The 26,008-nt window shown below is 43.6% G+C and overlaps 1 protein-coding gene across 1 annotated transcript in view; it reads right to left on the bottom strand.

The window, feature by feature from the left end:
- The window catches only part of LOC143941044 (phospholipid-transporting ATPase IC-like), a 198,272-nt gene extending 173,157 nt beyond the window's left edge, over positions 1 to 25,115 (bottom strand). Inside the window, exon 1 of the mRNA XM_077462954.1 lies at positions 25,041 to 25,115. The gene's annotated coding sequence lies outside the window, so the exon portion shown is untranslated. The remainder of the gene's footprint in view (positions 1 to 25,040) is intronic.
- Positions 25,116 to 26,008: the final 893 nt, after the last annotated feature.

Below are 26,008 nucleotides of genomic sequence, written 5' to 3'. Positions count from 1 at the left end.
GCCAGTCTAACCTGCCTGTCACCAGTTTTGGTTTTCCTCCCCTTTGTGGCCTCACTGGGTAGTTACTGCATTACTACTATCACAATTGTCTCCCAGTGCAACCACGTCACATTATTGACAAGCTGCACCCGGGTCATTCTGATACACTTCTCATTTACTCTTTACTGATAGGTTGCCCTCTCTGGGATTATTGGAGGGACCCTTCAGATGCCCTTTGTTGGGATTAACCCTTTCTCTGTTTCGGGGGGGGGTTTGACGGACGGGTATCACCCCCAGTTCTTTACCGTTGCGGGGGCACAAAGCAGCGTAACCTTCCCCACCAAGGCCCTCTATGGTTTTGTGTTTTTATATAAAAACAATTTTGGATGCACTCATGATGAACTGAGCTTTCAATACAGGGTCAGTATATTTTCAGTTGTCTCATCATTTGATGTCACTATATCAATGCTTCTGTACTTTCATGTACCAGCTATATGTGTTTCTCATATTGCTTTTATGTATATATATATATATATATATATATATATATATATATATATATATATATATATATATATATATAAATATATATATATGTACTTATGCTGATCCAATTTCCCTGAAGAAGAGTTGAAATACTCGAAACGCATCGGAATACATTACCTGTATTTGCTCTTTATGCTCTCTGTTTACTGCATCCTTTTCTTTCTCCTTTTTTTTTTTTTTTTAACCAATACACCAGTTAATGTGTATTGCATTGCTAAGCGTTTGTCCTTTGCCTTAAAAGTCCCCAAGAGGTAACTTTCTTTCTGTACATTCATGTCTTTATGGACCTTGCTTTGTGCACTGGTCGAAATCATTTGGTGGAGGGGAGATCATGATATGGGGTTGTTTTTCAGGGGTTGGGCTAGGCTTCAGCATACCAAGACCTTTTGGCTAATTTCATGCTCCCAACTTTTTGGTTAAAGTTTGGGGATGGCCCCTTCATGTTCCAACATGACTGCGCACCAGTGCACAAAGCAAAGTCCATAAAGACATGCATGAGTGAGTTTGGGATGGAGGAACTTTACTGGCCTACACAGAGTCCTGACCTCAAATGGATAAAACATCTTTGGCATAAATGTTTTGTGAGAACAGTTTGGGGATGACCCCTTCCTGTTCCAACATGACTGCTGTGCACCAGTGCACAAGGCAAGGCCCAACATGGATAAGCAAGTTTGGAGTGGAGGAACTGGACTGGTCTGCACAGAGTCCTGACCTCAACCCCATAGAACACCTTTGGGATGAATCAGAGAGGAGACTGCGAGACAGACCTTCTCATCCACATCAGTGTCTGACCTCACAAATGCGCTTTTAGAAGAATGGTCAAGCATTCTCATAGACACACTCCTAAACCATGTGCACAGCCTTCCCAGAGGAGTTGAAGCTGTTATAGCTCCAAAGGCTGGGCCAACTCAGTATTGAACCCTATGGACTAAGACTGGGATGCCATTAAAGTTCATGTGCATGAAAAGCCAGCGTCCCAATACTTTAGAAAAAATTGTGTATTTCAAAGGTGCTATTGACATGAAATGGCATGTCGGTAACTACCCATGCAATCCATACATACAAAGAAACCAAAACAAATAAGTTCAAAAATTAATTTATGTGTAATAAAATGGAATAACACGGGGGAAATGTATTAAACACATGAAGAAAGGGAGGTGCAAAAAGGTATGGAAAGACACCAACTGAAATCTATCAGTAATTAGAAAGCAATCCTGCCCCTTGTCAGTGCAAATTAAAATCAGCTGATTCAGTCTCAACTGATGGCCTATAAAAAGGTGTCTCTGACCAAGGTGTCAGACTAGAAATGATCATCTCATGATGGGTAAAAGCAAAGAGCTCTCTTAAGACCTTTGCAACCCTATTGTTGAAAAACATACTGATGGCAGCCCTCAAAAATTCCACTCGCCTGCTTGTATTTTGCAAGTGGATTTTGAGGACTGGCAAGTTATGGATGCCGGGGGGGGGGGGGGAGCACTGCTGACAGACTGGGTTGAATGGGAGTCCTTCTCCATGCGATCACAGAGGGGAAGAGAAAGCACAGCCAGCCGCCCGGATGATCAGAATGCATTAAATACAGCGATAATATCTTTCATTTCACATTGCTGTGTTCCCCTGCTCTTGCTGTCGCATACTGCCCCTCATCCTGGTCCTGAGACTTTGATAGACAGATTACCAGTCCAATCCCGGGATGAGTGATCTGTCAATCAAAGTTCCCATCCAGGGGGCGGGGCTGTATGTGACGTTGAGCGGTGGGAACACAGCAATTGAATGAAAGCCGTTATCATTGTGTTCCCTGCACTCTGATCATCTGGACGGCTCTTCTGTTCCTCTCCTCCCCTGCACAGGTAGGCTGCATGGTGGACACAGGCTGCATGTTGTTCGAAGGCTGCATTGGTGGGCACAGGCTGCACTGGTGGACACAGGCTGCATGTTGGACATAGGCTGCATGGTGGGCAGAGACACAAGCTGCATGGAGGGCAGAGGCTGCATGGTTGACACAAGCTGCATGGTGGGCAAAGGCTGCATGGTGGACACGGGCTGCATGGTGGGCAGAGGCTTCATAGTGGACTTAGGCTGCATGGTGGGCAGAGGCTGCATGGTGGACACAGGCTGCATGATGGACACAGGCTGCATGGTGGGCAGAGGCTGCATTGATGGGCACATGTTGCATTGGTGGGCACAGGCTGCATTGGTGGGCAGAGGCTGCATTGGTGACACAGGCAGGCTGCATTGGTGGGCACAGGCAGGCTGCATTGGTGGGCACAGGCAGGCTGCATAGGTGGGCACAGGCAGGCTGAATTGGTGGGCACGGATAAAGATGTTGTTAATATTTATTTTTATAAGTTAATTCTGCATAAAACATTTAAGTGTCATTTCATGAGATAATTTATGAGGGCATGTTTAGGTCTGAAATTAAGGACGGGGCAGGGACGGGGTTGGGTGGGCCAACTGGTGGCGAGTAACCCTTGAGGCCTGGCTAGTAGCTCAGGACTTGAAATTGTGATGGCATTGGTTACAGAAGGATTTCTAAACTTCTGAATGTTCCAGTGAGCACTGTTGGGGCCATAATCCGGAAATGGAAAGAACATAATTCCACCATAAACTGGCCACCACCAGGTGCATCTCACAAGAATTCTAACAGAAGAGTGAAAAGAATCATCAGAAGAGTTGCCCAAGAGCCAAGGACCACTTGTGCAGAGCTTCAGAAAGACCTGGAATTAGCAGGCACAATTGTTACAAAGAACACAATAATTAATGCACCCAACCGCCATGGCCTGTATGCACGCTCACCACGCAAGACTCCATTGCTGAAGACAAAGCATGTTGAAGCGTGTTTAAAGTTTGCTGAACAACATTTAGACAAGCCTGTGAAATACTGGGAGGATATAGTCTGGTCAGATGAAACCAAAATTGAACTCTTTGGATGCCATAATACACACCATGTTTTGAGGGCACAGCACATCACCCCCAAAACACCCCCATACCAAGTGAAGTTTGGAGGTGGGAACATGATGGTGGGGGGGGGGGGGGGGCTGTTTTTCAGCATACAGTACTGGCAAACGTCATATCATTGAAGGAAGGATGAAAGTAAAAATGCCATTGCTGTGACTGACTCTCACAGCGGTATATGCGGAAGTTAGAAACACAATATCATACCTGCTCCACTGCTTGTCTGCACGTAACATAAATAATTTGGATACACCTAACATTAGGGAAGTAAACAACACAATGCTATATCATTCAAAGCTGGTATCTGTTACATCGCAGACGTAATGTCTTGGAATGAGGTGTGCCCTCGCTCAGTATGCAGTAAGACCGGAACCTTTATGAAAGTTCAATCTTTGCACATAACAATAGAGCCCATTGATTATTTTAAGGTAAAAAACATACTTCTTTCAAATAATGACTAGAAGTTTGTTGCGCTGCTATTTTTCCCAAGCAATGTAAAGCCTAGGCAAAGATCACATGACCCCAGGATAGCAGGAGCTTTGTGTGTGTTTTATCATATTAGAGACTGCAGTGGGTTTTGACCTAAATTGGACAAACCCTGTCTGTGTGACAGTAGTATATATATATTATATAATTCATTACATATGCATATATATATAATATGCATATGTAATGAACAGATACACTATATTGTCAAAAGGGTTCAACATTGAGTTGGCCCACCCTTTGCAGCTATAACAGCTTCAACTCTTCTGGGAAGGTTGCCCACAAGATTTAGGAGTGTGTCTATTGACCATTCTTCCAGAAACGCATTTGTGAGGTCAGGCACTTATGCCTGGCTCACAGTCTCTCTCCACTCTAATTCATCCCAAAGGTGTTCTTTGGGGTTGAGGTCAGGACTCTGTGCAGGCCAGTCAAGTTCCTCTACCCCAAAACTCGCTCATCCACACTATATTGCCAAAAATATTGGGCCACCCCTCCAAATCATGTGGTGGAGGGGGGGTTATGGTGTGGGGATGTTTTTCAGGGGTTGGGCTTCCCAGAAGAGTTGAAGCTGTTATAGCTGCAAAGGGTGTGCCAGCGCAATATTGAACCCTACAGACTACGACCTGGATGCCAATGCCATTAAAGTTCATGTGTGTAAAGGCAGGTGTCACAATACTTTTGTGTATATAGTGTATGTGTGAAGGCGAACATAGTTATTTGACTTTTTCCCCCTGTACGGTGTCACCCGTAGATTGTTTTGTTAGTCTGGCATTTGTGCTATCTATGTACTATGCTCATCCTCTGTGGGGGTCAGCTTGCTCAATTAAGCTTTGACAAAAAAAAAAAAAAAAAACTAGAAGCTGATTGCTCTCTATGCACAGCTGCAGCAGATTTTGCACTCTGCAGTTTTAGAAAATCAACCTCTGTATGTTTCTTTTTTCTTCAATAAAAATCATATTTTTTTGTTAAAAAAAAAAAAGATGAGGTCATTTAGGACATCTCTTCCATATCTTTTGGGGATGTAGGAGTCTTAGGAGCTTTTGAAGGTCAATGTTTTCATTAAAGTGGTTGTAAAGTTAATTATTATTATTTTTTTTTAAATAAACAAACATGTTATACTTACCTCCACTGTGCAGCTCGTTTTGCACAGAGTGGCCCCGAACCTGCTCTTCTGGGGTCCCTTGGCGGCTGTCTTGGGTTCCCCCCGCAAGTACTTCTCACGCTCATGCGAGCTCCCTCGCATGGTGAGAAGCACTTGCGAGCGCGCTCCCGTGATATAGCCGCTCACTGTATCACTCGGCCCCGCCCCCCGCACGCCGCATCATTGTATGTGATTGACAGCGGCGCGAGCCAATGGCTGCGCTGCTTTCAATCCATCCATTCCAGCCAATCAGCGGCCAGGCTGAGCGGTGAAGAGGACTTTGGGGGCGAGCGCGGGACTTTCTAGGGGTCAGGTAAGTAAAACAGGGGGGGGCTGGGGGGGCGGCACTGTCAGATGTTTTTTCACCTTAATGCATAGAATGCATTAAGGAGAAAAAATATTTACCTTTACAACCCCTTTAATATTAGAAGTTACAGGAATTCTTACACCTCCTTCCCCTCAGTTGACGCCAATATTGACAAATTTGACACATATCCTATTTGCAGCAAGACTGACGATTACTAATAGGTGGAAACAAACTTTAGCCCCTAATTTATCTGAAGTGGTCCATAGAGTTAAGCCTCGTAAACACGATCGGATTTTCATCCGGGAATTGTGTAATGACAGACTGTTTGCCTAAAATCCGAACATTAGTACACTCCATCAGACAATTGTTGGCCAACTTTCCGCCAACAAATGTTGGATGGCAGGCTAGTAAATTTTCGGCAGACAGTGGTCTGTTGATGGGCAGAAGTCTGCCACACAAAAGTCAAAAGTACAAACTCGGAATCAATGCTCACCAAACACGACATTAGAAGAAGGTGCCCAAAGAGTGGCACTCAAGAGCTGAAATTCCATGTAGCAAGTCACTGCGTTTGTTGGCCGACAATTGTGTATCATTTGTATTCAAGACAAGTTCACGGCACACGCCGAAATCTGATCGTGTGTATGAGACTTTAGGCTACTTTCACACTGGGGCAGGGGGGGGCATTAGTGGTAAAGCGCCCCTAGTTTTAGGGGTGCTTTTCGGTTACTAGTGAGGGGCTTTTAACCCCCGCTAGGGGCCAACAAAGGGTTAAAAGCACTTGAAAATCGCCGCTGCCGTATCGCATTGCAGGCGATTCAGCAGCGGTGCCAATTGATTTCAATGGCAGGGGCAGTTAAGGAGCTTTGTATACACTGTTCCAGCACCACCCCAAAGATGCGGCTTGCAGGCCTTTTTTTCCCCGTCCTGCAAGCGCACCGCCCCAGTGGGAAAGCACTCGGGCTCTCAGACTGGGGAGGCTTGAGAGGCGCTTTTTAGGCACTTTAAAGGCGCTATTTGTGGCATTAAAACACCTGAAAAGCACCCCAGTGTGAAAGGGGTCTTAATGTTCAATGTACTCATGAAAGATTCTTTGCATATTGGCACCAACAAGCCTCTGTGTTCTATTCTAAATAGGATGATGGTTGAAAATATATAACGTGGCAGTATTATGGTGAATGATAGCATTTAATCATAGCTAGTCTGGAACACTGTACATGGTTCTCTGGCGTGGTTTATTGTGGTTATTCTGCTTTATTGTTTTCCTTTTACTGTATACATTTTTTTTTCTCTTTTTATTCTGTTTTTTGTGAGCATAGCTACTATGGTATTTCTTGATCTGAATGCGTTTGTGTTCCCAGACTATAAATGCATATCTCTTACCTACCTTATCTGTGTAATCTTGATATGAGCAAATTGTAATATTTCTTATTGTACTCTTATTGTAAAACTTTACAACTCTGTATTTGAGACATATGTATTTGAAAAACTCTAGTAACAATCACTGGAATATAAATTAAATAAAGACGCTCCACAGTTTCCAGATGAAGCAGATGGAAAGCCTGTGAAACGCATCAAAGACTAACACACCCTCGCCCCATGGTTGCAATTGGAAACTATGTCAAGAAAGAATGAAATCCTTATGTCATTAAGTATTTTTGAGTTTATGTGCTGGAGTTATTCAGTGGGTAGAGCAGCCATTCTCAACCAGGGTTCCATGGAACTCTAGGGTTTTTCCAGAGGTGGCTAGGGGTTCCTTGAGCTGTGGCTGATTTACCTCTTGTTTGATGGTGCCTGCCTACTTCTGAGCCAATGCCACTTGGAGGAGCCAGTGGTAAGACACCATTGATCTTCATAGCTCTCTGTGAGCCCCCATACACACGGTCGGACATTCTGACAACCAAATCCATCGGATTTTGTCCGAAACTGGTGTTGCATACACACGGTCGGACAAAGTTGTCGGAAAATCCGATCGTTCAGAACGTGATGACGTTATGACGTTATTTCGTTACGATGGGACTACGTTCAGGCTAGTAGCCAATAGCTTTGGTCTAGGAATTCGTTCTGAGCATGCGTGGCACTTTGTCCGATCAGAATTTTCTACAAATGATCGGACAAAGTCCGATCGGATCATGTTGTCAGAAAATTTTATAGCCCAGCTCTAAAACTTTGTCGGTCGGATATTCCGACGGAAACAGTCCAATGGAGCCCACACACGGTCGGATTATCCGACAACACGGTCTGATCGGACATTTTCCGACGGAATGTCGGACCGTGTGTACAAGGGCTAAGAGGGCCATTCTTACCAACACTGTAAAAAGGGCATTCTTCTCACTGACTACCAAAGCAAGGAACATTGTTCCCACTGACCCCCAATGAATGGGTTTTATCAGGGGTTCCCCGAGACCTGAAAATTATTTTAAGGGTTCCCCTGGGGTAAAAAGGTTGAGAAAGGCTGGTGTAGACCAGCATATGTTAACCAATGTGAAGCTAATTTCACATTGGTGAACATATGCTGTTAACCAATACTGTCATACAGTGTTGAGACTCTCATAGACCTTTTTCACAAGCAAATTCTTTTAATAGTAAAAGGTTGTCTTTTAATGAGGATAATGTGATAATAAAATTGATGGTTTTACAAAAATATTTGGATTTGTATGTTGAATATTTATCAGTGGCCCCTGAAAAATCTAATGGTATTTTCTAGTTTTTGGATACATTGTAAATATTGAGGATATAGTGCATGCACATTATAGGCCAGTCAATCCTAGTAGTTTCAATAAAAATAATCAACATACAAAAATATACAAAAAGTATACAACACAGCTACTTGTAAACCCTTGAACTCCTGACCAAAAATTGGTGATTCTCTACTGTTGCTATCCTCCTGCACTTTTAAAAATGTGTTGGCTGAGATTATATATTGCTTTCTTCTTTTCGTATTGGACCATTGGAAGATGACTATTCTGTAATGTTGGCCTCCATTCCATACTTGTATCTACGCTCACCGGACACTTTATTAGGTACAACTGTTCAGTTGCTTGGGTAAGATCCCTTTTACACTGTGGCAGTTTTCAGCAATTTTAGCGCTAAAAAAGAGCGCCTGTAAACCGCCTGGAAACTGCCATTCAAGCCACCCCAGTGTAAAAGCCTGAGTGCTTTTACACTGAAGCGGTGCTCTTGCAGGATGGGAAAAAAAGCAGCATCTTTGGAGCGGGGTGGGAGCGGTGTATTCACTGCCCCAACCCATTGGAATGAATGGGCACCGCTTCTAAAGCATGAAAAGCGCATCGGAAGTGCTGCATTAACCCCTTTATAATCTCTTCTTGAGGGTTAAAAGCGCCCCCCTACTGCCCGAAATGTGGCGCCAAAACGCTGCTATAACAGCAGGGAAGTGCCACTAAAACGAGTGGTGCTTTACTGCTAACACTGGTACCGCCCCAGTGTGAAAGACACAAGTTGCTATACAGCCAATTTAATTACACGGCAGCAACTCAATGCATTTAGGCATCTAAACGTGGTGAAGGTGTCTTGCTGAGTTCAAACTGAGCATCAGAATGTGGAAGAAAGGGGATTGAAAGGGTAACTCCACTTTCATTGGGAAAAAAATTAGCAAAGAAATAGTAATATAGTGTGTACAATTGTGACACACGTCATATTGTAATTGAATATTATTAAAAATTACCTTTCTCTTTCAATCTGCAGCCACTGTAATTTTCTGAAAATGCAATGCAATATGGCTACCTGGAGGTGTTCTGTACACAGAATGTATACAGACCACCCCCCAGGAACATAATTTCCTGCTTGTATGATTGGTTCACCGATTTCCCCAGAAATCTACACTAAGACCCCTTTCACACCGAGGTGCTTTTCAGGCGCTTTCACGCTAAAAAAAGCACCCGAAAAGCTCACGAAAACCTTTTTCCATTCAAATCAATGAATGCTTTCACACTGGGGCAGTGCGCTGGCAGGGCGGTGAAAAAACACTCCTCTCCATTGAAATTAATGGAAAGCTCTTCAAAAGTGCCTGAAAAGCTCTTCAAAAGCGCTCAGTGTTTTACTGGCAGTTTAGAAGCGCCTCAGTTTGAAAGGGGCCTAAGATACAAGTCAGATTTCAGGCATCCCCTGCAACAAAAATGTCATTTTTGGTGAGATACTCCCAATAAAAAATCACAGTTACAGAGATCCCGGCCCAGCAGATTTCTTCATTAGAGCTTTGCAGGTGCTGCAGCTGATTGATTATTATGAAACCACTCCCATTAGATTCACTTTCCCACAGGGGTACAGAGATACACAGATATTTCTTCAGAATGACAAAAGGTAGGAATCTGCAACAAAGTTTTTTTTTAAATACTTGCAATGTAGATAGATCACCCAGAGGGGAATGTTTTTTTTCTGGAATGACTTTGAACATAGCATGATTATTGGTGCCAGACAGACTGGCCTACCTGAGTATTGTTGTTGACCATGTCCATCCCTTTATGACTACAGTGTCCCCATCTTCCGATGGCTCCTTCCAGCAGGATAATGCACCATATCACAAAGCTCCAATCATCACACCACTGCTTTCTTGAACATGACAATGAGGTCACTGGACTCCAATGGCCTCCACAGTCACCAGATCTCATCCAATAGAGCACCTTTAGGATGTGGTGGAACCATGGGCGGACTGACAACTCATGTGGCCCCCGGGCAATAGGAGATTATGGGGCCCCCAGGTAATCAGAGATTATGGGGCCACACAGTATACACAAACACACACAGTATACACACACACACACACACAGTATACAATCACACAGTATACACAGACATGTTTCTATTGGCTGAGAAGGTACTGGAGAGGTGGGGCAGCTATAATCTCTGGATTTTTAGCCCAAAAGGTTGTCGGTAAGGGACATTTCAAAGACAGATGTAAAAAAAAAAACACACATTTTTACATACTGTCCCTGGTTTTACTGAGGCTGGCAACCCTGATGGGGCCCCCAAGTGGCATGGGGCCCTCGGGCAGTGCCCGAGTGGCCCAATGGTCAGTCCGCCCCTGGATGGAACAGAAGATTTGCATCATGGATGTGCAGCCGACAAATCTGCAGCAACTGTGTGATGCCATCATGTCACTATGGACCAAAATCTCTGAGGAATGTTTCCAACACCTTGTTGAATCTCTGCCATGAAGAATTTAAGAATTAAGGCAATCTGGTGCTAGCAAGGTTCACCTAGTAAAGTGGCCGGTGAGTGTATATTGTCTTTTAATAGCTCTACCTAGTGCTTTCAAAAATAATAAAAACCTATTGAACAGAAGAAATATACAAAAAAAAGCAAGTAATAAGAAGGACTTTTTATGACCTAATAAAATTCAACACTAAGGCCTCTGTGGCTTTCAGTTAAGCCTCTGGACGAAGCAATGGTCTTGTTTGCTATGCTTCACAAATAGTTTTTTTTTCCAATTACTTTACTCTTTAGAGAAAATGGAAAAAACCTACTACCCCATCACATGACATGACTCAATATTTATTTGCATACACGCATGCATTGGCGCCTATTGTTATAGGTTACCAAGACCAAGCCCACCCCCTCAGCTCTTTGTTACAGCATAATAAATGGAGAAAGTTGCTACCATGTTGACTTAGTCCAGGTCTTTAAACCATCTCTGTCACATTGTTTGCCTTCAAAGGTAACACAGTGGTTATTTCTGCACCAGAACAAGATAAAATGAACTTTGTCCACAATCTGTTCAAGTGAAAGGAGAAAGACTGGTTGGTAAAATTGTCTCAAGGCTTTTGCTGGTGTTCCATCAGACAGCGTCATCATCACATGGAAAGACGTGTCAAGCACTGTAATCCCTTATCGGTGGAAAATCCATAACAGTCTATAGTAGGGGCCGGGTAGCCTGGAGTTGACAAAGTACAAATCTCAGCAATTCAGCAGATTGTGGCTTCTTTGCAGGTGTCAATTCTGCAAATCCTTTGGGTTAAGGGAAAACCTTCTTTATTACAGGTCCCTGATGGTTGAGGTTACTGAGAGCGACGTTCTGCTGAAAATCGCTTTTCAGCTTCTGAAAATCTTGTTATTCGTGTTGACACAGTTGCACTAAATCTTCAAAAAATACATTTTTGAACAATAAAGTTGTGAACAAATTTTTGTCTCTTGCTTGTTTTTGTTTTTTTATGTAGCGCATTATTCTGCTTGCGATCTGTATATGTATATTTATCATTCCTGAAAAATGAATTTATTGCATCTGTAATTTATACACCCTTAACCCCTAACCAGACCCTAATTCTCAACCTAGCCCCTGAGTTCAGATAAAGGGTATCTGACGCCAAAGTCATTTTTTGGGTCTTGGAGAGAGTAGTGAAGGGTTAGAACCCCTGTGAGGTTTATATGTTTGTGTATGGATAATATTGTCCCCGTGCTGTGGCGTATATAGTAAATCAGTGATCTATAGAAAAAGCTTTTTGACTGCTGTTGTGGTATAAGGTGTGAGTTCTTCTCAATTGTTTTTTTTTTTTTTTTATCAATTTCTATCACAGTGACAATAGTTACCAGGACAAAATGGGAGGGTGAGTATCCCCAATGAGGACACAGATAAAAAATATAAACCTCTGATATATAAACCCAGTGCTGTCTAGCCAGCAGTGTTAATTTTGGCATCGAATTTTGATTTAGTTTTAAGTATAGTCTTTCGACTAAAATGCCGTTTTAGTTTGAGTCCCATTTTAGTCATCGTATTTTAGTCGACTAAAATCTCTAGTACATTTTAGTCAACTAAAATCTAATGTGTTTAGTTAAATTGTAATGCATTATTTAAGCATTTCTATAGACTTCCCAAACTCATCATATACTCTTGGAGTAAAATATCTAATATCATATTATTATTTATGGTATTAAGGTTTGAAAAACTCACAGATATAGATTTAGCCACTCTGGACAGTCTCAGAAGGCCTGTAATGCTGCACAGTGCTCTGGATGGTAGTCTGAGGAGGCCTGTAATTCTGCACAGTGCTCTGGATGGTGGTCTGAGGAGGCCTTTAATGCTGCACAGTGCTCTGGATGGTGGTCTGAGGAGGCCTGTAATGCTGCACAGTGCTCTGGACGGTGGTCTGAGGAGGCCTATAATGCTGCACAGTGCTCTGGATGGAGGTCTGAGGAGGCCTGTAATGCTGCACAGTGCTCTGGACGGTGGTCTGAGGAGGCCTGTAATGCAGCACAGTGCTCTGGACGGTGGTCTGAGGAGGCCTGTAATGCAGCACAGTGCTCTGGACGGTGGTCTGAGGAGGCCTGTAATGCTGAAGCATGCTGGATGGAGGTCTGTAATGCACAGTGCTCTGGATGGTGGTCTGAGGAGGCATGTAATGCTGCACAGTGCTCTGGATGGTGGTCTGAGGAGGCCTGTAATGCTGCATAGTGCTCTGAACGGTGGTCTGAGGAGGCCTGTAATGGTGCACAGTGCTCTGGATGGTGGTCTGAGGAGGCCTGTAATGCTGCACAGTGCTCTGGACGGTGGTCTGAGGAGGCCTGTAATGCTGAAGAGTGCTGGATGGAGGTCTGTAATGCACAGTGCTCTGGTTGGTGGTCTGAGGTGGCCTGTAATGCTGCACAGTGCTCTGGACGGTGGTCTGAGGAGGCCTGTAATTCTCAAGAGTGCTGGATGGAGGTTTGCAATGCACAGTGCTCTGGATGCTGCAATGCCGGTGGTCACTGGTTAGAGGAGGCCACAGTGCTAGATGGTGGTCTCAGGTCTGAGTGATGGCCTGTAATGCACAGTGCCCTGGATGTCATGGTCAGAGGAGGCCTGTAATGCACACACAGTGCTCTGAATGAACAGTGGACTAAGGAGAGGCCTCAAGCCTGCTGTAATTGTGATGTACACTAGTACTACACACTTACTGCTCTCTGCTTGGGATGTGGGCGGTCGTCTCGTGAGTCGGGAGTGGGACAGTCTGGTCGGGACTCGGGAGGCCTGCCTGTAATGACAGTGCTGCTCTGGTCTCTGGCAGTCATCACGGATGGTGCACACAGTCGCTTCAACTCGCTTGCTTGCTGGGAGTGGAAGCAGGTGGAGCTCCATTAAAAACTGGAAGGCAAACGTCCCGCGCCTCATCCCGTTTTCGTTCATGAATGAAAACTGTTTTGATTTTCATCTTAGTTTTCAGATGGGAATGAGGGACAGCTATTAGAAAAAGTATGTAGGCCTAGGACACACCCCCTGTCACGCCCCCTTAAAGAATTGCACGGAAATAAATGATTGGTTAAACCCACAAGTGCTTCTTTACCACTACTATTCTTTTATATTGGCTTTTGGAATTTACAAATGCAGCAATTTAGATATTGTATGAATGGTTTAGCACTGGGAAACACTTTTTGATAGATAAAAAGTGCATTTTATATACAAATATATTGATCAGACCAAAATGAGGGACAAATGAGGAGGAATGAGGCACAGAGGGACATTGCTCCAAGTCAGGGACAGTCCCTCGAAATTAGGGACAGTTGGGAGCTTATGCTTTTAGTTTTGTTTTTGTCACTGTAAAAAACTGACAAAAACGTTGACAAAATTAACACCAAGAGCCCCGGGCCCCGTTCTAATGATCGTGACCCGGAAAGTCAGATTCCGGGTCACCTGATCACCTCTGATTGGTTATCACAGTGGACAGTCATGGTGAAGCCAGCCACCCATGTTTTCTGTCTCTCCGAATTCAGGAGGATACATTGTAATAAAATAATAATAATAATAGTAAAAAAAAAAAAAAAAATACCTAGATCAGCCCAACGGTTAGTGTTTGGGTCAAGGTCAGGGTCAAATGGCAAGGTCAAAGGTAAAGCTCAGTGTCAGTATTTTCGACAAGATTTTTTTTAAATTGATATCAGTGTCAGTGTGTTTTGATAGGATAAAAAAAAAAAAAAAAGGGTGCACTATTGTTTCTGGGTTTTACTACGGGTACAAACAGAAACTAACATACACATATGTAGTAGCACTGCGATCATCAGGAGCAGGAGAATTGGTGGAATTTGGTTGTTCTTTGATGGTAGGTTATGGTAGTAGCAATAAATATACAGCTACATTTAAAAAATTTTTTTTTTTTTTACTATTGGGACAGTTTTTCATAGATGATTAAAAAATAAAATAAAAATCAGGAGATATCCATTACCATTTACCACCAAATGAAAACCCAATTTGTCTTAAAAAAACAAGGTATAATCCACCTGGTTGTTGTGATGATATGTACGGGTTTACTAACTCAAAATAAGTTGCAAAATAGGGCTTAGGCATTTAGATTTGTTTTACCCTTAGGTGAGAAGGGGTTAAATGACAGCTCCCAGCTGCTTTGTTCTGTCTGTAAACAACGTGGCCAGGGATTCCATTCATTTATAGAAGACCCTTATCCTATATGAAAATCTGATATACTGTAGATGTTAATAGGAGCCTCCACAAAAAAAAAAAAAATAGCATGGAGTTCCCTTCATAATTCATACCAGGCCATTTTGGTCTGTTATGAATTTTAAGGGGAATCCCACGGAAAAGCAACACCAAAAAAAAAAAAAAAAAACAGAATAGGGTCCCCCCCAAATTCTATGCCAGGTCTAAGGCCCCTTTCACACTGGGGTGGTTTTCAGGCACTACATCGCTAAAAATAGCCCCTTTGTAGCGCCTGAAAAAACCGGCCCCTTTCACTCCAGTGTGAAAGCCAGAGGGGCTTTCACACTGGAGTGGTGCGCTACCAGGACGGTGAAAAAAGTCCTGCTAGCCGCATCTTTGGAGCGGTGAAATCCATTGAAATCAATGTGACAGCATGGCTATACCGTCGGCAAAGCGCCGCTGCAGCAGCAGTTTGCGGGCGCTTTTAACCCTTTTTCGGCAACTAGCGGGGGCTAAAACCACCCCGCTAGCGGCCGCATATGCCGTTAAAATGATGGTAAAGCGCCACTAAAAATAGCGCCGCTTTACCGCCCTACGCCCGCACCGCCCCAGTGTGAAAGGGGCCTAAAGGATTTGGTTTGTATTTCAAGGGGGAATGCAACACAAAAATAACAAAAAATCCATGCAAGGCCCTTATCTGAGCATACATCCTTATTGGCCAGTAAAGGGGCGAATAAGCATTTGCCCCCTTTCCTCCTGAACGAATACCAGGCCACATGCCCTCAACATGGGGGTAAAGCACATTGTCCCGATGTTGATGAGGACCTCACTGGGCCAGGGTTGTGGGGGTCTGCAGGTCGAGGAGGAGTTTTATTGGAATCGGGTAGCCACCTTTAACAATAAGTGGGCCTTCAGATACCACCCCCTATATTATGAATGAATAATGTATACATAGTACCACTACTTATTCACAAAAACAAATGGGAACAATTTTTGTTTATGTCTTTTCACCATCAATCACGTCATCACAGATCCAAGTCAGTCATGATGCCTGATGTCCGATGCCCGATGCCCATCGACCCACAGAAAAAAAAAAGCTGGACATGACCATATTTGAACAATAACGTCAACGTGGGTGCTTTGTTTAAATGGCTGGGGATTTCTGGCAAGCAAATACATAAGGCCAGCATTTGCTGCTTCCTTAACAACCATTGACAGGAATATACAGTGTCTTGAAAAAGTATTCATACCCCCTGAAATGTTCCACATTTTGTCATGTTACAACCAAACACGTCAATGTAGTTTATTGGGGTTTTATGTGATAGACCGACACAAAGTGGCACATAATTAAGAAGTGAAAGTAAAATGATAAATGGTTTTCAAAATTTTTAACAAAAAAATATGTAAAAAGTGTGTAGAACCACCTTTTGCTGCAATTACAGCTACAAGTCATTTTGGGGATGTCTCTGCCAGCTTTGCACATCTAGAGAGTGAACATTTTTGCCCATTCTTCTTTGCAAAATAGCTCAAGATTGGATTAGATGGAGAGCATCTGTGAACAGCAATTTTCAAGTCTTGCCACAGATTCTCCATTGGATTTAGGTCTGGACTTTGACTGGGCCATTCTAACACATGAATATGTTTTGATCCAAACCATTCCATTGTAGCTCTGGCTGTATGTTTAGGGTCGTTGTCCTGCTGGAAGGTGAACCTCCATCCCAGTCTCAATTCTTTTGCAGACTCTAACTGATTTTCTTCCAAGATTGTCCTGTATTTGGCTCCATCCATCTTCCCATCAACTCTGACCAGCTTCCCTGTCCCTGCTGAAGAAAAGCATCCCCACAACATGATGATGCCACCACCATGTGGTGACATGGTGGGGATGGTGTGTTCAGGGTGATGTGCAGTGTTAGTTTTCTGCCAGACATAGCGTTTTACTTTAAGGCCAAAAAATTAAATTTTGGTCTCATCTGACCAAAGCACTTTCTTCCACATAGAGAGAAAGAGTATTACAGTAGGTGTGGTGCTGTTCCTATGGCCAATGGTACTGTGTTATACCCTCTGCAGGTTATAACCTTATATGTGAAAAAAGCCCAGAGGTTGATTAAACAAGTCCACTTGAACAACCCTAGTGGAGGCTCGGGATATATATCCCTACTGCATGCCCCACCCTGTGGTGGGATACACTCTGGCCTAAATACTTCTAGGTGTTTGATACTCAGCCAGGGCTGGACTGGGACAGAAATTTGGCCCTGAACTTCATCCAGGCCAGCCCACTTACATTTTGAGTGTCCCATCAGCAACCCCTTAAATCAGAGTGTCCTACCAGCACCCCCTTACATCAGAGTGTCCCATTACCAGCCCCCTTAAATCAGAGTGTCCGATCAGCACCCCCTTACATCAGAGTGTCCCATCAGCACCCCCTTACATCAGAGTGTCCCATAACCAGCCGATTTACAACAGAGTGTCCCATCAGCACCCCCCTACACCAGAGTGTCCCATCAGCACCCCCTTACACCAGAGTGTCCCATCACCAGCCCCTTTACAACAGAGTGTCCCATCAGCACCCCCTTACACCAGAGTGTCCCATCAGCACCCCCTTACATCAGAGTGTCCCATTACCAGCCCCCTTAAATCGGAGTGTCCCATCAGCACCCCCTTACATCAGAGTGTCCCATCGGCAGCCCCCTTACATCAGAGTGTCCCATCGGCAGCCCCCTTACATCAGAGTGTCTCATCAGCAGCCCCCTTACATCAGAGTGTCCCATCACCAGCCCCCTTACATCAGAGTGTCCCATCAGCAGCCCCCTTACATCAGAGTGTCCCATTGGCAGCCCCCTTACACCAGAGTGTCCTATCACCAGATCCCTTACATCAGAGTTGCCCATCGGCAGCCCCCTTACATCAGAGTGTCCCATCAGCAGCTCCCTTACATCAGAGTGTCCTATCACCAGCTCCCTTACATCAGAGTTGCCCATCGGCAGCCCCCTTACATCAGAGTGTCCCATCGGCAGCCCCCTTACATCAGAGTGTCCCATCGGCAGCCCCCTTACATCAGAGTGTCCCATCAGCAGCCCCCTTACATCAGAGTGTCCTATCACCAGCCCCCTTACATCAGAGTGGCCCACTTAGCTATCGGCCCACCGGGAAACTCCCGGTAGTCCCGATGGCCAGTACATGCCTGTACTCAGCTACTATCTGTGAACTTTTTATTACCCTCTGAAGTGTTTTCCTTGGTTAATTGGGCCTGATGCTGACAAGATTTACACTCTGGTATAATAAAATAAATAAAGAAATTATTTATAAAATTAACCTGTGTTAGACCCTCTGGGGTTTCTTTGAGGCAAAATAGTGAAATTAAAAATAAAAATAAAAAACAAAGTTAGAAATTATTTCACGTGCTCTAGTGAAAGTGAAACACTGTGCCAAAAGAGTGATTTGTGCTCAAATACCTGCAGGTAAATACACATAAATCAAAATTACTGAAACAAAATTGATAAAAATAAATAAATTAAAATAGTTGCTACAACAAATAATTAATCGAAATATTTTCAATAATGCTATATAAACATGTATGTACAAAAGATAGACAGGTATATGCACATATATATATCTCCTACACAATACTTTCTCCATATACATAAAGTGACTGGTGCTTAATATAGTGAACAAAGTGGCTCTGTGCACGGCATGAAGATAAAGTGACTGATGCGTAATATGATATACTCCGTACACATATACCATAAACAAAAGTGACTGGTGCTTAATATGCTAAACAAACAAAGTGACTTTGTGCTCTAAAGTTGTCCCGTGATGATTAGAAAACTTTTTCGGGAAAATTTCTTCTCATATGGGTGGTGCGTGGTGCTGTGGTTGTTATCCGTGCTCCTATTGCAAATACACTCACCAGAGCGCCTTACCCCTCCGGGGGTACTTCGCGTTCACAGTATGTGCCACCTTGTAGCAATCTGTGGCTCCTGGGCTTCAGTAGAATGGCGCTGGTTTTAGTGATGTTTTGTTTGGTCACCACATAAAAAAGTAGGGAATGCCCATAGTATAGTTCCGTTTAAACAAAAAATGTATTATAATGAATAATCTACTCACATTGCTGTATCGCTGTATCGTCAGACCGGAAGTAACGCAATGCCGTTCTACGCGTTTCGTCATCAGACGTAGACTGAAAACTTTCTTCCACATCCGCTGTGGCTTCTCACAAACTGCAAACGGGACTTCTTATGGCTTTCTTTCGACAATGGCTTTCTTCTTGCCACTCTTCCAGATTTGTGAAGAGCATGACTAATAGTTGTCCTGTGGACAGATTCTCCCGGCTGAGCTGTGGATCTCTGCAGCTCCTCCAGAGTTACCATGGGCCTTTCGTCTGCTTCTCTGATAAATGTTCTCCTTGACCCGCCTGTCAGTTTAGGTGCACAGCCATCTTGGTAGGTTTGCAGTTGTAACATACTCTTATACTCTTTCTATTTTCGGATGATGGATTGAACAGGGCTCTGTGAGATGTTTAAAGCTTGAGGCTGGGTTCACACTAGTGCAAATTGGATGGTTTCCCCACATCCAATTCACATGTCAGGAGATTATGACCGGGCTCTCTATGAAGCCGGTTCACACATCTCTGGAGCAGCTCCGAGGCGTTTTACACAGGAGTCCTGTGCATATTTTGGTCCATTGCAGGTCTGAATTGAGCCAAAAATTCAGGCTGAAATTGGACCTGAAAGGATGAATGGGGACGCATCGGACCCCTGCTGGGAGCTGCTCTGTGCTGCGGTGTGAACCCAGCCTTAAACTTCTCCAACATTTTATCCGTGACCTGTCTGGTGTGTTCCTTGGCTTTCATGATGCTATTTGTTCACTAAGGTTCTCTAACAAACCTCTGAGGGCTTCACAGAACAGCTGTATTTATACTGAGATTAAATTACACACAGGTGGACTCTATTAACTAATTAGGTGACTTCTGAAGGCAATTAGTTCCACTAGATTTTAGTTAGGGGTATCAGAGTAAAGGGGGCTGAATACAAATGCACTTTTCACATATTTATTTGTAAAACATTTGAAAACCATTTATCATTTCCCTTCCACTTCACAATTATGTGCCACTTTGTGTTGGTCTATCACAGGGGTCTCCAAACTTTCTAAACAAAGGGCCAGTTTATTGTGCTATAGACTTTTGGGGGGCCAGATTTGGTATTAGGGGATGGAATACATAGTGCCCCATCGTTGTAATCCTGAAGGAGGGCAAATGGCAGACTGACAAGGTTGCTGTGAATTGTAAGGCAGTGGCCTAGTGTTCAGCCTTTGTTAGGAAGTGCTAGTACGGGCAAGATCTCAAGCTAAGAAACTTTGAAATACTTGGTTGGCTCAGGAACCCTGTACACAATGAGACGTGATGCTACATATACCAAAAAATAGATCTTGATTTACATAGGCTTTAAATTGAAGCTAATTCTTACTGGGATAGAAACAAAGAAGTAAAGGATATGGATATTAATAGATAAAGTGGGAGAACGATTAAAGGCCTTTCCTGGAGAAAACTACACTCTGCACTCTTTTTCATGTCACCAAACGTTAAAGAATTCAATCACCTTATCTAGAGCTCAGGTTGGCTGATAAGTCCTTTCAGCAGATCAGGTGACCACACACCATCTGATCCTTTGTTTCTTTCTAGACAGGTTGCTTTCCAAGACAATGAAGTCTGCCATTGCCAGCCTATCGCTGTCTGAAAATGCTACTTCCTTGGCTGTCAATACTTTCTAAATCCCCATGGAACAAGTATTCAGATCAGGACTTTAGATCTGTGCACTCAGAAGGTATTGAAGCCATGGACAGCGAGGGAACTGCTGAGGTTGCATAAGTGCTATGGGAGGGGGGAAGGGCTACACGACCTAAAGACCATCCTGGCACTGACTTGGGGAAAATCATAACAATAAAGCCCTGTACATACGGTCGGACATTCCGACAGAAAATGTTGTTGTCGGAAAATCCGATCGTGTGTGGGCTCCATCTGACTTTTTCCGTCAGGATTTCCGACACACAAAGTTTGAGAGCAGGATCTATAATTTTCCGACAACAAAATCCGATTGTTTAAATTCTGATTGTGTGTATAGAATTCCGACGGACAAAGTGCCACGCATGCTCAGAATAAATTACGAGACGAAAGTTATTGGCTACAGCCCTCTTTATAGTCCCGTTGTATGTGTTCTACGTCAAAGCATCACCGCGTTCTGAACGATCGGACAACTTTGTGCGACCGTGTGTATGCAAGACAATTTTGGGCCAAAATTCGTCTGGAAAAAATCCGATGGACTTTGTAGTCGGAATGTCCGACCGCGTGTATGGGGCATAAGAGAACAGTCATGAAGAAAATGATCATCTCCACCTCCCACCAGAAATGGCTACGATTAGTAGACCTACATCTTATCTCATCTCTGTAGGCATCTTCACAAAGGATTCCTTTTATTTGGAATGACAGATAATTCAGAAGTGTTAGAGACGTTTTACACTGGCCATGACTATTGACTGCTGATCGGAATGAACATGGCGAAATTGCTTACCAAATGATATGGATCCAAATGGTAAGGATTCTAATTATATGGATCAGAATTTTATGGATCAGAATGATTTGGATACAAATAATTCAATTTTGCATCATGTAGTGCATTGGACCCAGATTCCTTACTGAATTGAAGCTGAATAGTATGGATCCAAATGGTATAGATTCATTATGATATGAATCCAAATGGTATGAATTTGATAGGCATGGATTTTTATGATATGGATTAGGGTTGCACCAATACTAGTATCGGCATCAGTGCCGATACAGATTATTTGCACAAGTATCAGTACTCGTACAAATGCACCTACTGTATAACTGAAACTGATATGCCCCATACACATGGTCGGACATTCCGACCACAAAATCCTTCGGATTTTTTCCGATGGATTTTGGCCGTAACATGGCTTGCATACACACAGTCACACAAAGTTGTCGGAAAATCCGATCATTCGGAATGAGGTGACATACAAAACGTACAAGGGGACTACGTAGAGGCCAGTAGCCAATAGCTTTCTTCTCCAAATTTTTTCTGAGCATGCGTGGCACTTTGTGTGGCGGAATTCTCTACACACGATCGGAAAAAGTCTGATCTGATTTTGTGGTTGGAAAATTTTAGATCCAGCTCTGAAACTTTTTCCATCTCAAATTCCGACGGAAAAAGTCCGATAGAGCCCACACATGATCGGAATTTTTCCGTCGGAAAATCTGACCGCGTGTATGAGGCATTACTTTCAGGCTTGGTTCTATGAGCTGTCAGTGTTGACAGCTAAAGTGTTAAAGAAGTCCGGTAATTGGAGCCGTCAAAAAAAGCAGTCGGCAATGTTTATTAATAACATTGCTCAGCTGCTGAAACACTAAAATAAAAAGAAACATTGTTTCTTTTTGAATCTTTCTGTTTTTTCATCTGCAGATCAAATGGATGAACAAATGTTCCTCTGTTTAACCCCTTATTAACCCTTAATTTACTTAATTAACTCCCTTTTCTCCTCCATTTAATTATTTTCCTGCTTTTTTTTTTTTGTTCACGTCTATTTTATAAACGATAAACAAGTAAAACTTTTTTTTGTTTGCTTTGTTAGTGAGTATTTTTACACATATATATTAACATATATTTACACATTTTACATTGAAAAAAGGGCAAAATTAAAAAAAAATCTATTTATTTAATTTGTAAATAACTTTTCGATGCTTTGTACCATTGCTTACAGCTGAAGTGAAAACAAAACAGTTGTGGTAGGTATTGGTAATTGGTATCAGCGAGTACTAAAAAAAAGTATCGGTACTCTTACTCATTGGGAACAAAAATGATATTGTGCATTCTTAGGTATAGATCATTATGATATGGATCCAAAAAAAAAAGTTTTCCCTCATGCAGCTTATTAGTCGCAGATTCTTTGCTGAATTAGAGCCGAATGGTAAGGATCCAAAGGGTATGGATCATTATTATATGGATTCAAATGGTATGGATCCAAATGGTATGGTTTCAAATATTTCAGTTTTCCGTAATGGAGCTTTTTGGACCCAGATTCTTTGCTGAATTGGGGCCCAATGGTACGGATTCCAATAGTATGGATCATTATGATATGGATCAATCTGATATGGATCCAAATGGTATGCATCCGAATAATTCAGTTTGGCCTCATGGAGCTTATTGGACCTAGTTTCCTTGCTGAATTGGGGCACTTATGGATCCAACTGGTATGGTTTCAAATGTTATGGATCATTATGATATGAATCCAAATGGTATGGATCCGAATGGTATAAATCCAAATAATTCAGTTTTGTCTCATGGAGCTTATTGAACCCAGTTTCCTTGCTGAATTGGGGCTGAATGGTATGGATCCAAATGATATGGATTCGATAGGTGTGGATCAGTATGATATGCATCCAAATGGTATGGATCAAAATGGTTTGGATCCAAATAATTCAGTTTTTCCTCCCAGAGCTTATTGGACCCAGTTTTCTTGTTGAATTGGAGCTGAATGATATGGATCCAAATGGTATGGATTTGAATGGTATGGATTTGAATAGTATGGATCAGTGTGATATGGATCCAAATAATTCAGCTTTGCCTCATTGAGCTTATTGGACTTAGATTCCTTGCTGAATTGGATCTGAATGGTATGGATCAGAATGATGTGGGGATCAGAATGGTATGGATCCAAATAACAAAATTTTGCCTCTCTGAGCTAATTGGACCCTTGTTAAGTCTATGGGCACGAGTATGTAGACAAACGTGTGTTCATTAACATGTGACTGCCTCTGATCCATCACATTTCCAAAAGATGGAAAAGAACATAGACCTTTTCTTTTCTTGTCCGGATCTAGATGGACTCTATAGTAATCACATGTAAAAGGACGCACTTGCCCTTAGACTAACATGGAACATTAGTTCAGACTCACCTGACAGGTGGATCTGATAATACCACCTGCGTAAAAGGGACAGTAAGGTTCTATAGAAGAAGACTCCATTCCAGAAAGAAGCCAAGAATGTAAAAAAGGAGATCTTATCAGTATAGCCCGCCAGTGGCGTAACTAGAACCTTCAGGGCCCCGATGCAAGAAACCATGAAGGGCCCCCCTGAACCCCAGCCAGGGCCCTTCCCTCCGAGTCCAGCGGTGGAACTCCAGGGCGTGTTCACAGGCATGACCTTTGTGAGCCCTGTAGTTCCACCATTGGTATCAGTCGTTTTTTTTATTTTATTTTTTACATTTTTAGGTGCCCCATTGGGGGACTGTCCCTAGGCAGGATGGGGTCCTTGTCCCCAGAAGAGATGAGGTCCTTTTCTCCAGGGCAGATGAAGTTACTGCCCCCAGGTGAGAAGGGGTCCCTGTCCCCAGGGGAGTTGGGGTACCTGTCCACACGTGAGAAGGGACCCCTGTCCCCAGGGGGAGATGGAGGGGGTAAGTAATGGTGTGTGGGGGATGGGGTCCTCTCACTCACCATGACCAAGCTGTAGGCCGCGCACTCATCCATGTTGGCCTGGGCTCCATCCAGTGTGCTGGACGGGCGATCAGCATATCTCCCAGAAAGACCTTTCATCATCTGTGTATGACAGGGGAGGAGGGGGGATGGCAGACAAGCCTGCAGTGTCCTCCGGGCGGCTCTCATAGGGCTGTACTGCATCTGTGTGCTTAAAGTTTGTTTACCCAGGAGAATTATGAAGTGCAATGTGGGCCGCACCCGGGGGGGGGGGGGCCTTACTCTGGCTGGGGAGAACAGACATCGGACTGAGTGGCAGTGCATGGAGCAGGAGAGGGGTACTCTGAGGAGCCGACCGAGGACACAGGTCATGCAGGGAATGCACAACTAAAGAGCAGCCAGTGCAATAGTCGAGCATGGAGCTCTGCTAGTCACCCTCTACCTCCAGCCACCCGTGTGCATGGTGCACTGGTACCCCTAGCTGCCTATGCTGCTTCCGGCCATATGTAGAGGGGGCTGCATGGGCCCCCTGCTTCACAGGGCCCAGTTGCGGTCGCGACTGCTGCACCCCCTATAGTTACGCCCCTGTAACCCGCATGAGATACTCAGCCTACCATTGTCAGACTAGGACTGAAATATCATTGTTGGGTAGACTAATCCTTTACACCTTGATCTAATTTCTATCCATCCACCTGGACAATAAATCATGAGCATCCCATACTAACATTTTCATACAGTCTACTCCATGGCTTACTCCCCCCAGCCAGCTGGATCCCCCATCACTTACCTTTGTGTGTCTTATCTTCAGGTGTGTCCAGCTATGAATAACCCACAGTCATATCTATACTGGAAGGTGTGGCATGATGTATGACTTTACAAGGTGCCTGTGATTGGACAGAGGGAAGTGGTTACACTGACACAAACAAGTTCTACATGCTCATTGTAAGTTCCTGAAGATGAAGGAAAGACATCTCCTTCAACGGGTAAGAGAACATTCCTCCAACTCCGACACCATCAGGTCAGTGCGGCTGGAAGGCGCATCTCAAAGAAAACTACAATTATATGAAATCATTTCATATCATTGCTACAGAAGACTTTATCTGTAATATAATGGTGTAATATAATGGCGTGCGCACGACCCTGCCGCAAGCTCCATGAGTGTGATTGCAGGTCCCGTGGACTCGATGTCCGTGGGAATACCCGCGATCGCCTCACGGAGAGGAAGAACGGGGAAATGCTGATGTAAACAAACATCTCCCCATTCTTCCTAGTGACAGGACACTGATCACAGCTACCTGTGATCGGGAGCGGTGATCAGTGTTGTGACACATGTAGCCCCTCCCCCCTACAGTAAGAACACATCCCTAGGACACACTTAACCCCTGCAGCTCCCCCTCCTGGTTAACCCCTTCACTGGCGCAAACCAATCAATAAATGCTTGAGTTTTTTTTACCAAAAATATGTAGAAGAATATGTATCGGCCTATACTGAGGAAAAAATGGGGATATTTATTATATCAAAAAGTAAAAAATAATGCGTTTTTTTCAGAATTGTCGCTCTTTTTTTGTTTATAGCGCAAAAAATAAAAACCACAGAGGTGATCAAATAGCACCAAAAGAAAGCAATATTTGTGGGGAAAAAAGGATATCAATTTTGTTTGGGAGCCACGTCGCACGGCCACGCAATTGTCAGTTAAAGCGACTCAGTGCCGAATTGCAAAAAGTGCTCTGGTCTTTGGCCAGCCAGATGGTCCGG

Source organism: Lithobates pipiens, unplaced genomic scaffold (genome assembly GCF_037356315.1).
Source record: "Lithobates pipiens isolate NorthernLeopardFrog02 unplaced genomic scaffold, aLitPip1_a1.2 Scaffold_3, whole genome shotgun sequence".
NCBI classification, from domain to species: domain Eukaryota; kingdom Metazoa; phylum Chordata; class Amphibia; order Anura; family Ranidae; genus Lithobates; species Lithobates pipiens.
This window is presented reverse-complemented; position numbering and strand designations above follow the sequence as displayed.